The 17,431-nt window shown below is 37.0% G+C and overlaps 1 pseudogene; it reads right to left on the minus strand.

Moving 5' to 3' along the window:
* Positions 1-17,431, minus strand: part of LOC103206476 — a 166,367-nt pseudogene that overhangs the window by 103,637 nt on the left and 45,299 nt on the right.

Below are 17,431 nucleotides of genomic sequence, written 5' to 3' on the forward strand. Positions count from 1 at the left end.
TGACGGCTGTTTCCGTTGCTGTTGATTGTGGAACCAACTAATATGAAATCTTTAACAACTTCAATCTCTTCTCCATTTATTGGGATGCTGATTACTGGTCCAGTTGTGAGGATTTTTATTTTCTTTATATTGAGATGTAATCCATACTGCAGACTAGTCTTCAGTCTTCATCAGTAAGTGCTTCAAGTCATCCTCATTTTCAGTAAGCAAACTTGTGTCGTCTGCATATTGCAGGTTATTAGTGAGTTTTCCTTTAATCCTAATGTCACACTTTTCTTCATATAGTCCAGCTTCTCAGATTATTTGGTCAGCATACAGACTGAATAAATATGGGAAAATATATAACCCTGACACACTCCCTTCCTGATTTTAAACCATGCAGTATCCCCTTGTTCTGTTTGAATGACAGCCTCTTCCTGGTCTATGTACAGGTTCCTGATTAACACAATCAAGTGTTCTAGAATTCCCATTGTTCTCAATGTTATGTATAATGTGTTATGATCTACACAATCGAATGCTTTTGCATAGTCAATAAAACACAAGTAAGCATCTTTCTGGTATTCTTTGCTTTCAGTCAAGATCTATCTTACATCAGCCATAATATCCCTCATTCCATGTCCTCTTCCGAATCCAGCTTGAATTTCTGGAAGTTCTCTGTCAATATATTAAGACAACCATTTTTAAATTATCTTCAGCAGATTTTACTTGTGTGCAATATTACTGATATTGTTCGATAATTTCCACATTCTGGGGGATCACCTTTCTTTGGAATGGGTACAAATATGGATCTTTTCAGTCAGTGAGCCAATTAGCTGTCTTCCAAATTTCTTGGCATAGACAAGTGATTGTCTCCAGCATTTAAGCCATTTGTTGGATCATCTCAATGGGTATTCTGTCAATTCCTGGAGCCTTGTTGTTTGCCACTTCCTTCAGTGCACCTTCGACTTCTTCCTTCAATACCACTGGTTCTTGATAGTATGCCACCTCCTGAAATGGATGAACATCGACCAGTTCTTTTTGGTACAGTGACTCTGTGTATTCCTTCCATCTTCTTTTGATATTTACTACATCATTCAGTATTTTGCCCATAGAATCTTTCAATATTGCAACTTGAGGCTTGAATTTTTTCTTCAGTTCTTTCAGCTTGAGACAGGCACCAAGCATATTCTTCACTTTTGGTTTTCTAACTCCAGATCTTTGCACATTTTATTATAATAATTGACTTTGTCTTCTCAAGCAGCTCTTTGAAATATTCTGTTTAGTCTTTTATTTTCTCATTCTTTCCGTTTGCTTTAGCTACTCCCCATTCAAGGGCAAGTTTCAGAGTCTCTTCTCACATCCATTTTGGTCTTTTCTTTCCTTTCTTGTCTTCTTAATGATCTGTTGCTTTCTTTCTTCATGGCTGATGTTCTTGATGACATCCCATAATTCCTCTGTCATTGGTGTTCTATGCATCAAATCTAGTCTTTAGATGGTCTCTAAATTCTGGGGGTAGAATCAGGGTCATATTTTGGCTCTGTGCACTTGTTTAATTGTCTTCAACTTTAAATTGAACTTGCATAGGAGCAACTGATGGTCTTTTCCACACTCAGATCCTGGCCTTGTTTGGGTTGAAGACACTGGGCTTCTCTACCACTCTTTCTACAGATGTAGTCGATCTGATTCCTGTGTATTCCATCTGGTGAAACCCATGTGTATAACTGTCATTTGTGTTGTTGAAAAAAGGTTTTTGCGATGAATAAGGCATTGGTCTTACAAAATTCTATCATGCAATCTCCAGTGTTATTTCTGTCATCAAGGCCATATTTTCCAACTATTGATGATTCTTCTTTGTTTCCAACTTTGGGATTCCAATCACCAGTGATAATCAATACATATTGATTGCATGTTTAGTCAATTTTAGACTTTAGAAGCTGGTAAAGATCTTTCATTTCCTCATCTTTGTCTTTGGTGGTTAATGCATAAATTTGAATAATGGTAGTATTAACTGGTAGGCATATGGATTTTATTCTATCACTGGCACCATTGTACTTCAGGATAGATCTTGAAACATTCTTTGTGACAATCAATGCCATGTCATTCCTGTTCAATTTGTCATTCCTGGCATAGTAGATCACATGGTTGTCTGAATCAAAATGGCCAAAACCAGTCAATTTCATCTCACTGATGCCTAGGATATCAATCTCTATATGTTCCATTTCATTTCTGACAACTTCCAATTTTCCGAGATTCATACTTTGTTCATTCCATGTTATGATTATTAATGTATGTTTGCAGCTATTTCTTCCCATTTTGAGTCATGCCACACCAGTAAAGGGAGGGCCTAAAAGCTTTACTCCATCCACATCATTTAGATCAGCTCTACTTTGAGGGGGAAGCTCTTCACTAGTCATATTTGGAGTGCTTCTGACCTGAGGACCTCATCTTCTGGCACTGTATCAGATAATGTTTCATGGCTATTCATAAAGTTTTCTAGTAATACATCAGACAGTGTTTCACTGCTCTCCATAAGGTTTTCAGTGGCCAATACTTTGAGAAGTGGATGGCCCCTTCCTTCTTCTGACTCTGTCTTGGTCTGGAAGCTCCACTGAAACCCGGCCAGCATGCATGACCCTGCTGGTATTTGCAATAGCAGTGGCATAGCTTTCAACCTCAGAGCAACATGCAAGCCAGCATAGTACGAGAAACTGACAAATGAGGGGTGGAAAAGAACTAACAATAGTATAGAAAAATGAAAAGGAACCCAAAATTTAATTTGTTAAATAAATAAGGAGATTTGCATATAGTAGACTTTCATACGACCATTGAAATTATGATTTGTAAGAATATAGAGATTCTGGCAAGATGGCAGACTAGGCAGAAAGACTGCACAGACCCTCTTCAACAAAGAAAAGGGAAACCAATTAACACAGACACAGAAGATAATATTGGACCCCTGAGCCTTGAAGGGAAGGATATAGAAGTGGACTAAACCCCAACTAGCAGAAGAATTTGCGTGAAAATACCAAAAAAGGAGACATACGGAGCTGCGGTCTGGCAGCGATCCTGAGCAATCCTGATGGCACAGACAGATTGGAGATTCCCAACTGGTGGCAGGACCTAAGAATTAACCTAAAAATCATCCTGCTAGCCAGGGACTGCATGGAGGACTGTGCACGGTGGCTGGGGAACAAACGGAGAAGGTGAAGAGAAAGGTGGGCTGAACTGTGGACTTTTGCCAGTCCGGAGGGCACTCTCACTTTGAAGGTTTAAAAAGTGGCTTGAGTATTGCGGATATTTAAACTAGATGGTGCCCAGCTACCACTGTCATCCACTTGGAAGGGGACCTATGTAGGAGATCCTTGACAGAGAGGGAGAACAATGTGGAACAAAACTCAAAATCATTTGGAGGAAAAAAAAAAAAAGGTGGGGACCAGGTTTGCTGGTCCGATAGAGCCTGGTGGAACTAGGCTGAGACTATGGCCCCTAGCTGCCCTTCAGATCTGGAATTGAACCCGCACCTGTGGTTTCCAGCCAAACAAAAGACAGGCATATGAGTTGAACATTTACCTCAAGGAGATACACTCCTTGGAGAGAACAATCATGGGAGAAAGAAGGGCTGCTTATGCACAGGGAGACAGCTCAGGGGGCAGGAGTGTATGGAGAGATGGACACTGGGAAGAGGTAACTATGGGGAGGAAGTGGGAGGGGAGCTGTTGCATTGTGGTAAACTGTGGTCAGTTTTTTGACAAACTTTGAGACAAAGTATATGTGAACTGCTGTACAGAAAGTGAATTTGCTCTGTAAATCTTCACCCAAATCACACACACACACACACACAAAAGAATATATGTTTAATTAATAGTAGAAATATTCACCATTTGGGACTTGGTGTGTTATTTCAGGAATTTCATACACCATAGGACTAAGGATTTTTCTTCCATATAAAATCCCAGAAGCTAAATTAGCAATGACTTAAGTTCTCTCACATACTTATAGGGTGAAAGTAAATAATTCAAACATTTCTGTAAAAACCAAGATTTTACCTTAAAATGCAGAGTTCTTGTTCCCATTCTACTTTTTGATGCTCAAACTGTGATTTCATTTCTTTTGTTTCTGATAGCTCCTTTTTTAGTTGACTAACCTCATTTGCCATTTTTAAATTTTTTCTTGTAAGTCATTCACAGTGATTTGTTTTTAGTTTTATTAATCTTTCATATGAAAGAACAGTATCCTTCATTTTCAGTAGACTAACAGAATCTGCATCAAGGAGAAAATGAAGATACAGTTAATATATATGAGCGCTTTTGTGTACAAAGTCCCATTCATTTTCAAATTCTCTCATTCGTACATTGAACAAATACATAATATCTAATGTGGAAGACATTATTCTAAGCTCTGCAGACAAAAGAGACAAGACTCCTGTTATTGTCTAGTTTAAAGTCTACTACAGGATAGAGACAAATAAAATGGTATCTATAAATTCAGACACTCTTAGAGAACAGAGATCTAGGATCACATAAGAAAACTTGATTTAGAATCAGCCCAAGGAAGATTTCCCTGAGCAACAGATGCCTACAACAATCACTGAGGGTTTAGCAGGAAGTAGTTGAGCAAAATAGGGGGAAGAACAATCTAGATTATCTATACAGCATGTGCTGAGTCTCTATGGCAGCTCACTTCCAGCCAAGATGTGTTAGCAGGTACTGATTTACCTTCCCACCGGAAATGACCAAAAATAACACACACACAAGACATTAAACGATGATTTTAAGACACTGGACTTCAGACAGCAAATGACAATCAGCTCTGAAAGATATGAAACAGACCAAGTAATCCTTAAAAAATGTCCAACTCACTGTCTTGAGAGAGTTTCCAGGACATGATATATGGAGAAGAAGCAGAGGGTCCAGCGGACTCCTTGAGTTGAGGTTCTGAAGCTGTGTATATAGAGATCAAAGGTTAGAACACAACAGAGCAGAGACCAATATAGACAGAGAACTCTAGGACCCTTTCGGTATTGACCAGAGTAATGAACAGTGCATGCATATGAAGAAACTACCTAAGGCTAGAAAACAAAAATATTTTAAAAGACTCAAGGAAATGGTACCTGTGTTCACACTGGAAAAGGAATAGTGTTTGATTCTACTAGCCAGACTAGAAAAACCCTCATAATTCACAGGACATTCACTGGGTACTCAGCATGTTCTTCCTTTGTGGTGGGGAATAATTAGCCCTGGGCTTAACACTTCTATCAACCCACTGCCAAATCATTAAGGCAAAATCAGAAAGCATCAAACTGTTTATGAGTAACTGTATCCTAAAGCAAAGCTCAAGATTTCTAGGAATACAAAAATATGCAGCACCTAACAAGGCAGAATCCACAACAGCTGGCACCCAATCAGTGATTACCTAACATGTAAAGAGGCAGGCAGGAAACAAAACTATCTGGAGGAGAAAATCAGTCAAGTGAAACTGACCCAAAGCTATCATAGATGTTAGAACTGGCAGAGAAGGCAAATAAAAGTTCGATTTTCCATCTGTACAAAAAGGTAAGGAAAGGCATAAACTATATCTTCAAAAGACCCAGGTCAAGCTAGTAGAGAAGCAATTTACAGCATCAGAGATGAAACATATAGTGGGTGGGAATAAAAGCAGATTAGACGCTGCAAAAGAAAACATTAGTAAATTCCAGATATTATCACTGACTTGTGGGAAAACTTGAAGTGGCTAATAGACAAGTTCTCAAAGAGGTGGGGAAGGAGACAGAAAAAGTATTTGGTGAAAAAATGCCCAAAACCTTTCCAAATTTAATGAAAAGAGCCTCACAGATCCAGGAAGCTCACAAACCCAAGCACAAAAACTGAAGAAAATACCAAGTCTTATCACGATGAAATTGCTAAAACTAGTGATAAAGAGAAAATCTTCAAAGCAGCCAGAGAAACAAAGACTTAGGCAAAATGGTAAGGATGAAACAAGATGTCTTGTCAGAAACATGCAGTTTCTCATGTCAGTTATATCTCACTAAAGCTGTTGAAAACAAAAAGCTCTATTGCAGGAACAAACATCTAATCAAGTGCCTAAGACACACAGAGAAAAAAGGATAGGAAATGATAAAACTAGAGGACTGTGGTCTTTAACCTTATAGCAAAAATGATTGCTGGGTTTTTAACCAAGAGCATTATATGTTCCACCTGATATTTTAAAATATGTAACAGTTACGGCTGCAGTAGGCTATGATATTGAGACATGGGGAAATCAGGTATGAGGTTATTACGGAAGTCCAGGCAAAAAAAGGGAAGCAAAGTCAACAAAGACTGAGGGTGCCATTTATACTGAGTAAAGTCCAGTGGAAATTATCATAGCTCCTTAGCTAAGAGTGTATAATAGCTCCCATTCTATTTTAACATAAAACATTTCTGAGATGAGTGGCACTATACACGTCATCGCTCTATGATCCAGTGCTAAGCATGGTGTACATACACTACTATAGTGGACATAAAAATACAATCTCATACAATCCTACCTTTACAATCCATTCCAAGTTGTTAATTTAGCAATGTAGAGTTCTTATGATTAGAATTAGGCAATGCACAATCCACTGGAATTGTTAGAGATGACTGAGATGACTTAACAGTGTCATCCTTAGAATTCATTTGCTTTTGGACCTAAAAATAAATAATACTATGTCCCCAAAATATACTAAGTTTACAAGGTACTAAATATCCATCTTTTCGTATGAGCCAAATCAAACTATTTTTATGTCTTGAAATAATTACTTTTTGTCAAAAAGATACTTTTATCAAGAGCTATTGTTTCTACATCACTTTTTCAAATCCATGTCTTTTATTTTATATCCAGAAAAGATTTTCTGTTTTTTCACTTTGTTGTTGTTGTTGTTGTTATGTGCTGTTGAGTTGGACCCAACTCATAGCGACCCTTCCTTGGGTTTCCAAGGCGGTATCACTATGGAAGTGGATTGCCCCATCTTCCTTCTGAGGATTTTTTACCTTATCTTGTATAAATATATTTTTTCAACTACAGAGTAATATTTTTAATAATGTATTTTTTACCATACCTTGCTGTTTTTATCAGATGTTTTCTTTGTAGGCCTATAAAACAAACAATTTCTTTTAGGCAAATATCTAATATGTGAAATAGAAAGGATATTGAAAAATATATGTATATAAAATGTCTACATTCATTTCTCCTCTTCATAAAAAAGTTTACAGATAATTTAACATATGGTAATTTTCTACCATGGGAAAATTAAACTAGAATTAAACTACAAATAGAATAATAATAAAGGATAAAACAGATTAATAAAAAAGTATTAAATTTCGATCAAGCTTCCTGACAGTCAAAGGAAAAGGATAAACAATTTCACTTGGATAATGTGATGAAAAGAAATATATCAGGTTGTTTTATTGTTATTATTTTCAAGAAAAACAAGTTTCTACTGGCATGCCACTAATTCCTATTTGGAAATCATTTCTGTATTTAAGCAGTGACATGAGGAAAAGCCTCAGTCAATAATGATGACATTAGTTAGTGTTCTGAGGACTTACTATGAATTATTTTAAGCACTTTACATGTCTTAACTCATTTGAATTCTCACAACAATTCTATACTGTAGGTAACATAGTATTTCACAAAAGAAGAAACTGAGGCACGGAGAGGCTAAGTAACTTGCTAATTAGCATACAAGCCTGAATTAAAACCCAGGAATTTATCTCCAAATCAAGTGTTTCTCAATATACTGTCACAATAATATTTATTTCTAAGTGATTTTATGCAATAGGATAGTAAATGTATCCATATTATCATTCCATATCTGGTTGTACTTACCGCTAATTTCTGAATCTTGCAAATATTTTTTTTAAGTAAAAGACTTTAACTAGGCAATATTAAGAAACTATTTTTTAGTAATTGTTTTTTCAAAGGAAACTCACTGACATGCATTCATTCATTCAACTGTTTATGCATGCATTCAACAAATACTGAGCACAAGATAGGTGTCAATGATTGTTAGGTACAGGGCAATATGGTTTTTGTACTTTGGGACATTGTAATCCAAAATTAATTAGTAACAGATTGTCAAAAGTTTGTTTTTCTATTGTACATAAAATTCTCCTCACCCCTACAATCTAAACAACTACTAAGTTCACATCACCGGATAATTTAGAGTACCTTACAGAATCATAGTCATTCATGATGATACTGTCAAAGCACTGCAATATCTGAATCATAGAGGAGTGATAAAAATCTATTCAGTATGGCCTAAGGGTTTGCATGTTTAATATGACATAATTTTTTGAAATTTGTATATGATGTATAACTTTAAGTCAACATCTGAATATTCAATTACATGAGAATATTCCATTCTGAATGAACAACCTTTTACCACAAAACTAGTATGTTGGGGGGGGGAATAAAGAAAGGAAATATGGGCAGGGTTGAAAAACAAATCAAGTATAAGCATTAAAAAAAAAAAAAAACCCACACAAGTATCCATGCATAGAAATAATAAGGATTGTTACTATAAATCTTTAAAAGATACTGCAATAGAATCAGCAAGTTTTCTAATACTTAGAAATGCAAACAAAATTAAATTTAATAAACATGTGTTTCTCTGCTGGATCATTTTTATTAGCCTACAAATATATTCTAAAAGCACCCATCCTGAAACACAAAAGAAAGCTAACTTGTTTAAACCCCATCTTCTTCTTCAGTTATCACCCAATTCTATATTGTCTTTCCTAGCAAAAATGTCTACAATCATCCATTGCATTTGGCTTCCATAACCACCATTTATTGAACATGCTCCATGTCAAAGTCACTTATCTTCATCTTAATGAACTTTCAGCAGCATATGAAATGATTTGGTATTCTCTTGCCTTGGCCTGGACACTACACTCACCTATTTCCAGAAAAAGTAATCAATAACATTCCTTCACAGGGAAATAAAGAATGTAGATCATTTACCTTCCTTCATCCTGACCTACTTGACTCCATGTGCCATCACCATCCACTTGTGAAACACCAGTTGGCGAATCAGTCTTCTCCAACACCGGTGTAACTGCAGATTCTTTTGAGGTTCGTTTTTCACATTTATATTTTTTCACTTTCTTCATAGGTATGGCTGAACTATTACTTAAAAAATCCATAAAAAAGACAATGGTTCATAATAATTTTACTGACCAAAAAAAAAAAAGAAAGCTACTTTGTAAAATTCCAAGTCTTCCCCATCTTCATTCATTCATTAATACAACAAACAGTCATGAAGTACCAACTACACCCAAGGAAATACACACACCCCTTGCTCCAAAGGCAGGAAATATACAATAATGATACAATATGATAAGTAAGATATGATATATGAAAACTTATATTTGATCACAGGGAAGGCACTACAGAAGAGGGAAAATGTAACAGGACCTCACTAGGTAAAGCAGTGGGAGAAAACCATTCTACTGAGAGGTTAGAATGTAAGCAGGACACATGGATTTTCAAAAACTTGAAAACTGTAAAACACATGGAAGCAAGTAGGAAGAGATGAGTCAGGGATGAAACCTGGAAAACTTCTGATTGTTACACTAGGCAAGAAACTGGAGCTCATGGCCTAAAAGCAATGGACTCAGATAAAACCAAAAAATGAAACCCACTGCCATAGAGTAGATTGAGACTCATAGGTTTTCCAAGGCAGAATCTTCAGGGAAGTAGATTGACCCATCTTCTTTCTATGGGTTTGAACCACCAACCTTTTGGTTAGCAGTCAAATGCTTTAGGAAATGTGCCTCCAGAGCTGAAGAAAAATTAGATATCCCCTAATTTTTTAGGTTTTGCTTTTTAAATATAAAAAAATAATGCTTAATTGAAAGGAAGCTTTAACAATAGGATGAGCCATACATAACATGAAAAAAGAAATCAGGTAAGTGTCTTGGCGGAGAAACAGCTAACTTTAAAAAATAACTATATGCTATAAATCTACTTCCGTAGTGATACTGCCTCGGAAACCCAAGGAGGGGTCACTATGAGTCGGGGCCGACTCGATGGCACACAACAACAACAACAACAACATAATATATAGATTAAAATAGCACTATCTGATCAGTTATGAATTTGTTTGAAAACTAGATGATTTAGTAACGTCTCTACACTCTCACAGCTTATTATCTAACCTTACTATTAAAAATTGGATTTGTCAACAAGAAACTGTAATTACTATTTTATTATCATCATATACCTCCATAAATTTACAAAGAAGCTGAAAATTTCCATCAGATATCATTTTTGGAGTTTAGCATAAAGCCCTAAGAATGAAAAACTCCAACAACAAAAACAATCATGAAAAACAAAAAGAAGTTATGCTGACAATTCTAGTAGTTGAAGCATTTAAAAGGGGAGGGATCTTCTATGAGAAATTATGAAATAATTTCTCTTGATCCAAGCTTAAAAAGTCCACAACTCTAGACTAAGAAACAGTTTTCATTTAGAATATAATTGATGAAAGAAGATTTTTAACCAGAAAACATATGATCATAAGAATAAATGAAGTCATCTCAAACTTAGAAAGGGACTGACTTTTCTGTAGCATGGTAAAAAGTAGGCACTAGAACCATTTTTACATCTGTTGAATCAATCAACATCACTGGCCTCACTCACCAGCTAATCAATGCCAGTCCTTTGATTCTGAAGACAATCAGGTACAAACTCACTCCAATAAATATGGCTTGAAGACCCAACCCATTAACAATAGTCTCATCTGAATAACCACAAATAATCACCATGTTACATAAGATGTCACCCAACTTATGCCTCTGAATATCTGCCAATTCTTAACATCTTTCCCAACACCCCATATAAGATCAGCAGTCTACTCTGTTAGAAAAGACTGTGCCTGATGAGCCTAGTTCTCTCTTACTATAGTATATATATATATATATATATATATATATATATACACACACACACACACACACATACACTATAATATATATAATATATTTCAGATATTGAGAACTCCTTATCCTTTGGCAAAAAATTATGGCAACTCCTTTAATAATTTATCATCTTTATTATTTTATTTTTCTTAATAAAATACAATTGAAGTTTGCTATTCCTTTGATGCATTTTAACAAAATTTTAACATAATCAATGGTGAAAGACTGAAATCTTTCTCCTTAAAATAATCCCTTTCTGCTCTCACCACTGCTATTCAACATTTTATCAAAAGTACTCACCAGAGCAATTAGGAAAGAAAAAGAAATAAAAGGCATGCAAATCAAAAAGAAGTAAAACTATCTATTTGCAGATGATAAATACTATGGAGAAAAAACCCAAAGATTTCACAAGAAAGCAACCAGTGCTAATAAAGGAAATTAACAAACTTGCAAGCCTGCAATACACAGAAATCTATTGTGATTCTACTCCCCAGCAATTAACAGTATGAAAGGAAATTAAGAAAACAATTTACTTTAGCACCTAAAGGAATAAAATATCTAGATATAAATTTAATCAAGGAGGAAAAAATCTTGTACACCATAAACTAAAACAACATTACTGAAAGAAATGAAAAGAAATCCAAATAACTGGAAAGATATCCTGTATTCATGGATTGGAAAACTTAATATTTCTAAGATGCCAATACTACCCAAAACTATCAGTGTAATCTCTATGAAAATCTCAACACCCTTTTTGACAGAAATGGAAACACTGATCTTTACATGTAAAAGAGATTTCAAGGAGTCCTGAGTAGCCAGAAAAATAATCTTGAAAAGGAAGAAAAAAGGAGGAGTCACACTTCCCGATTTCACAATGTACCATAAGGTCCACCTCTATCAGTGGCTGTCAAGTTGAGTTACACTTGTGGTGAACTCAAGCATTTCAGGGTATAACTGTGCTCCACAGGGTTTGCAAAGGCTGGATTTTTGGAAATAGATGACTATGCCTTCCTTCTGAGGCACCTCTATCCTTTCATTGGCAGTCAAATGTGCTAACCATTTCTACCACCCAGAGACCCCACTATACAACTACAGTGTTCATAGTAGTATGGTACTGCTATAAATATAGAGCAAATAGAATACAGAGTCCAGAAATAAACCCATACATGAATGACCAATTAAGTTTTGACAAAGGTGCCAACTTCATTCAATGATGAAAGAAAAATATTTTCAACAATTGGTGCTGGGACAACTGGATTTCCAAATGCACAGAAGGATGAGATTGGATCCTTCTTCACAGCATATGGAAATTAACTAAACATGGTCAATGACCTTCATGTAATACCTAAAACCATAAAACTCTTAGAAGAAAACACTGGGGTAAATCTTCAGAACTTTGTAGCTCACAATGGACTCACAGCTATGACACCAAAGCAAAAAGATAAATAGATAAATTAGACTTCATCCAAATAAAAAGCTTCTGTATCAAAAGAAATTATCAACCAAATAAAAGATAAACTATAGAGTAAAAAATTTGTAAACCACCTATCTGATAAAAATTTAATATAAAGAAGACAAAAAACTCCTACAACTCAACAACACAAAAACAAACCAATCCAAAATTGAGCAAAGGATTTAAATAGACATTTCTCCAAAGAAGATCTACAAATGACCAATAAGCACATACAATGATGCTCAAAGTCAACAGTCATCAGAGAAATGTATATTAAAACCACAATGAGATACTACTTCACCATCTACTAGGGTGCCTATTATCAGAAAAATGGAAAATAACAAGTGTCGAGGACACAGAGAAACTGAAGCTAGCACTGTGTATTGCTAGTGGGAATGTAAAATAGTACAGTCACTGTAGAAAATAGTTTGGTGGCTCCTCAGAAAATTAAGCATAAAATTGTTGTACGCATTCAGCAATCCTACTCCTGGGTATATACCCAGAAGCGATGAAAGCAGTAGTGCAAATAGACACTTGTACACTGACATTCACTGTAATATTATTTTCATTTGCCAAAAGGTGGAGACAATCTAACAGTCTCTCAATAGATAAATGAATAAACAAAATGTGTTATATCTGTATGATGGAATACCATTCTGCCATCAGAAGGAATGAGGGTCTAATATATTCTATGATATGAAACCTGAAAGTATTATGCTGAGTGAAATACACCAGACACAAAAGGGCAATTACTGTGTGATCCCACTTTCTCAATTACTTTTTCTTGTTGTGGTTATGTGCTGTGGATTCTGACCCAACTCATAGAGACCCCTCCTTGGGTTCCTGAGGCAGTATCACTATGAAGTAGATTGCCCAACCATTCTTCCGAGGAGTGCTGGTGGGTTTGAACCACCAGCCTTCTGGTTAGCTGTCAACTGCCTTAGGCACTATGCTACCAGAAATCCTCTCAGTTACTTAGAATAGGAAATTTTAGAAAGTACATTAGTGGTTACCATGGGCTAAAGTGTGGAGGAAAGTTGAGATTTAGGGCTTAATGGATGTATTAGTTATCTAGTGTTGTTATAACAAAAATATCATAAGTGGGTAGCAATAACAAACAGATATGTATTTTCTCACAGTTTAGGAGGTTGGAAGTTTGAATTCAGGTGCTGGCTCTACAAAGGTTTCCTCCCTCTATTGTCTCTGCAAGAAGGTCCTAGACTTTTCTGAGCCTCTGCTCCAGGGCAATCTTTGCATAGCTTGACATCTCTCTTCTACCACTGATTCTTGTTAAACTTGCATTTACTCTCTTTTATATTTCTAAAAAGACCTACTCCATATACACCCTACACTAATTCTGCTTAATTAGCATAATAAAGGACACCTCCCAAAAGGGATTATAACAACACACATGTTGTTAGGCTATGGGCAGTTCAATTGGCTTTGACTCAGCAACCCTATGAAAAACAGAACAAAATACAACCCACTCCCATGCCATCTTCACAATACTTGTTACAACTAAATCCACTGTCACAGCCACTATAGCAAGGCACCTCATTGAGAGTCCTCTCCTCTTCTGCTGACCCTCTACCGAGCATGATATCTTCTCCAGGGACTGGTCCCCTCTGACACTATGACTAAAGTAGTTGAGATGATGTCTGGCCATTCTCACTTCCAAGGAGCATTCTGGCTGCACTTCTTCCAGGAAAGATTTGTTTGTTCCTCTGTCAGTGTACAGTGTTTTCAGCATTCTTCACCAACATCATGATTCAAAGGCATTAAGTCTTCTTTAGTCTTTCTTCTTCACTCTCCAGCTTTCAGTGGCAAATGAGATGATTGAAAATACTGTGGTTTTGGTTAGGTGCACTTTAGTCTTCAAAGTGACAACTTTGACTTTTTACAGTAATGGGTTCATGCAACATTTGTCCCATTTGAACCCATTACTGTAAAAAGTCAAGGAAGGGTTTGCTTAGGGAAGGGAACTCACTTTGCAGGCTACTTGGAATGGGAGGGAAGGAGAGGGATAATGTCAGAGTAGTTGGGGGCCATGTGTTGAGTTGGGTAAGGGGAGGGACAGCATGGAAAGAGTCTGTGACCAGCATGATAACACTGGGGAAATGGAGGACACTGAAATGTGCACATAAGATATAGGTGACAAAGGTTAATACCAGTATATGCACAATACTGCATTACCACTAACACCAAACACCAGGCTACAGATAACTGCACAGACAACTGAGAAGATCAGATGGGGTAAGCAAAAAGGAATGTACTCAGACCAATGATAGATTTAGCTGAAGATAATCTTGCATAGATACTAGTGATACAAAATAACCACAATCATTACAGAAGCCACAGAAGACAGAGTTGCAGTAATCCCTAAGAGACAGCCAAACTCCTGCCGACTCAGGACAATGGTATTGGGGGACACTGAGTTCAATTGGCACAACATAATACATAAAAATCTTGTTCCACAACCTACTTTGGTGAGTAGCAATTAGGGTCTTAAAAACTTTCGAGCAGCCATCTAAGATGCAGCTAATGGTCTCCTCTTGTCTGAAGCAAAGAAGACCAAAGAAAATCAAGCATTTGGAAATAATTAGTCCAAGGATATGATGGACCTTGAGACCAGAAGAACTAGATGGTGCCCAGCTACCAATGCCAATCCCCCAGGAAGGGATCAAAATCAGAGATCCTGGGTAGAGTGGGAGGGAAAATGTGGAACAAAATTCAAAAACACAATAATCACCAGAATTCTGGTCAGATAGAGTCTAGTGGGCCCCCCCAAGACAAAAAAAAATGGCTCTGGGATATACTTTGGGCCTGAGATAGGACATCACAAGGACTGTCTCGCAGCCCAATAGTAGAAAGACTTACATGCGGAACACTCAACACAGGGCAAAGCACCATCTACTCTATAGATATACCCCTTGGAGAAATTGGCCATAGGGCACTAGAGGGGCAGCATTCACACGGAGGGGAAGCTGCAGAGACAGGAGAACATAATTAAGAAGGGTGGGGGGTGGGGTTTTACAGGGAATGGAGGTGAGGACAGTGGGTTAGGGTTGGGGATGGAAATCGGGGAGTGAAACCAAATAGACACGAACTATTGAATGTAAAACAAATTCTGCTCTGTAAATTGGTACTCAAAGCACACTGATAAATAGATAGATAGATAGATAGATAGATAGATAGATACATAGATAGATAAGCAAATAAAAACAAAGTGACAGCTTTTTCCTTAACACTTTAAAGAGGTTCTTTTGCAGAAGATTTGCCCAGTCTAATATGATGTCTGATTACTTGACTGCTGCTTCCATGGGTGTTGATTGTGCATCCAAGGAAAATGAAATCCCTGAGAATTTCAATATTTTTTCATTTATCAACATGTTGCTCATTGCTGCAGTTGTGAGGATTTTTGATTTCTTTCTGTTAATGTGAAATCCATACTGGACAACTGTAGTCTTTGATTTTCATCAGTAAGTGCTTCAAGTCGTCTTCATTTTCAGCAAGGAAGGGTGCATCATCTGCTTATCTCAGGTTGTTAATGAATGTCTTCCAGTCCTGAAACCACATTCTTTTTCATATACTCCAGACTCTTGGATAACTTGCTCAGCATACAGACTGAATAAGCATGGTGAAAGGATACAACCCTGACACAAACCAGTCCTGATAGTAGACCACGCAGTATCCTTTTGTTCTGTTCAAACAACAGTTTTTCGTTGGTGTATGCTTGGGTTCTTTGTGTGCACAATTAAAATGTTCCAGACGTCCCATTCTTTACAAGGTTATTCATACATTGCTATGATCCACAAAGTTGAATGCCTTTCCATAGTCAACAAAACACTGCCAAAAGTCTTTCTGATATTCTTTGCTTTCAGCCAAAATCCTTCTGACATCAGTCAGCAATGCTATCCCTGCTTCCATGTTCTCTTCTGAATCTAATTTGAATTTCTGGAAGTTCCCTGTCAATACACTGCTGCAAATGTTTTTGAATTATCTTCAGAGAAATTTTACTTGTGTGTTATATTCATATTGTTGGATAATTCCCACATTGTGTTAGATCACCTTTCTTTAGAATGGGCACAAACATAGAACTGTTTCAATGGGTTGGCCAGGTAGCTGCCTTCCAAATTACTTGGCAGGAAGAGTAAGGGCTCCCAGCGCTGCATCCGTTTGTTGAAATATCTCAGTGGGTATTCTGTCAATCCATCTCATTGAGGGCACCTTCCCGTCTTTAGTAGACCCTCAATGAGATGGATTGACATGGTGGCAGTGGCAATGGGCCCAAGTATAGCAAGAATCATAGAGCTGGAGCAGGACCCGGAGGTGTTTCATTCTGCTGAGCACAGCGTCTCTATGAGTGGGGAACAACTCAATGGTTCCTAACAACAACAACATTCTGTCAATTCCTGGAGCCTTGTTTTTCACCAATTCCTTCAGAGCAGCTTTCACTTTTATCTTCTCATTTCTTCCATTTGCTTCAGCTACTCTCCATTCAAGATCAAGTTTCAGAGTCTCTTATGACATCCATTTTTGTCTTTTCCTCCTTTCCTGCTTTTTTATAATGTTTTGCTTTCTTCACGTATGATGTTCTTGATGTCATCCCACAACTCATCTGATCTTTGTCACTGGTGTTCATTGCATCAAATCTGTTCTTCAGAAGGTCTCTAAATTTGGGTGGGATGGAATCAAGATCATACTTTATTTATTTATTTATTTATTTTATTGTGATTTGGGTGAATATTTACAGAGCAAATTCACTCTCCATACAGCAGTTTACATACACTTTGTCTCATGACATTGATCACAGTTTACCACAATGCAACAGCTCCCCTCCCACTTCCTCCCCATAGTTATCTCTTCCCTGTGTTTATCCGTCCATGGACTCCTGCCCCCTGAGCTGTCTCCCTGTGCATAAGCAGCCCTTCTTTCTCAATGATTGTTCTCTCCAAGGAGTGTATCTACCTCAGGTAATGTTCAAATCATATGCCTGTCTTCTGTTTGGCTGGAAACCACAGGTGTGGGTTCAATTCCAGACCTGAAGGGCACCAGG

This window comes from Orycteropus afer, unplaced genomic scaffold, assembly GCF_000298275.1.
Source record: "Orycteropus afer afer isolate SDZICR_OR568_19922 unplaced genomic scaffold, OryAfe1.0 scaffold00319, whole genome shotgun sequence".
NCBI lineage: Eukaryota > Metazoa > Chordata > Mammalia > Tubulidentata > Orycteropodidae > Orycteropus > Orycteropus afer.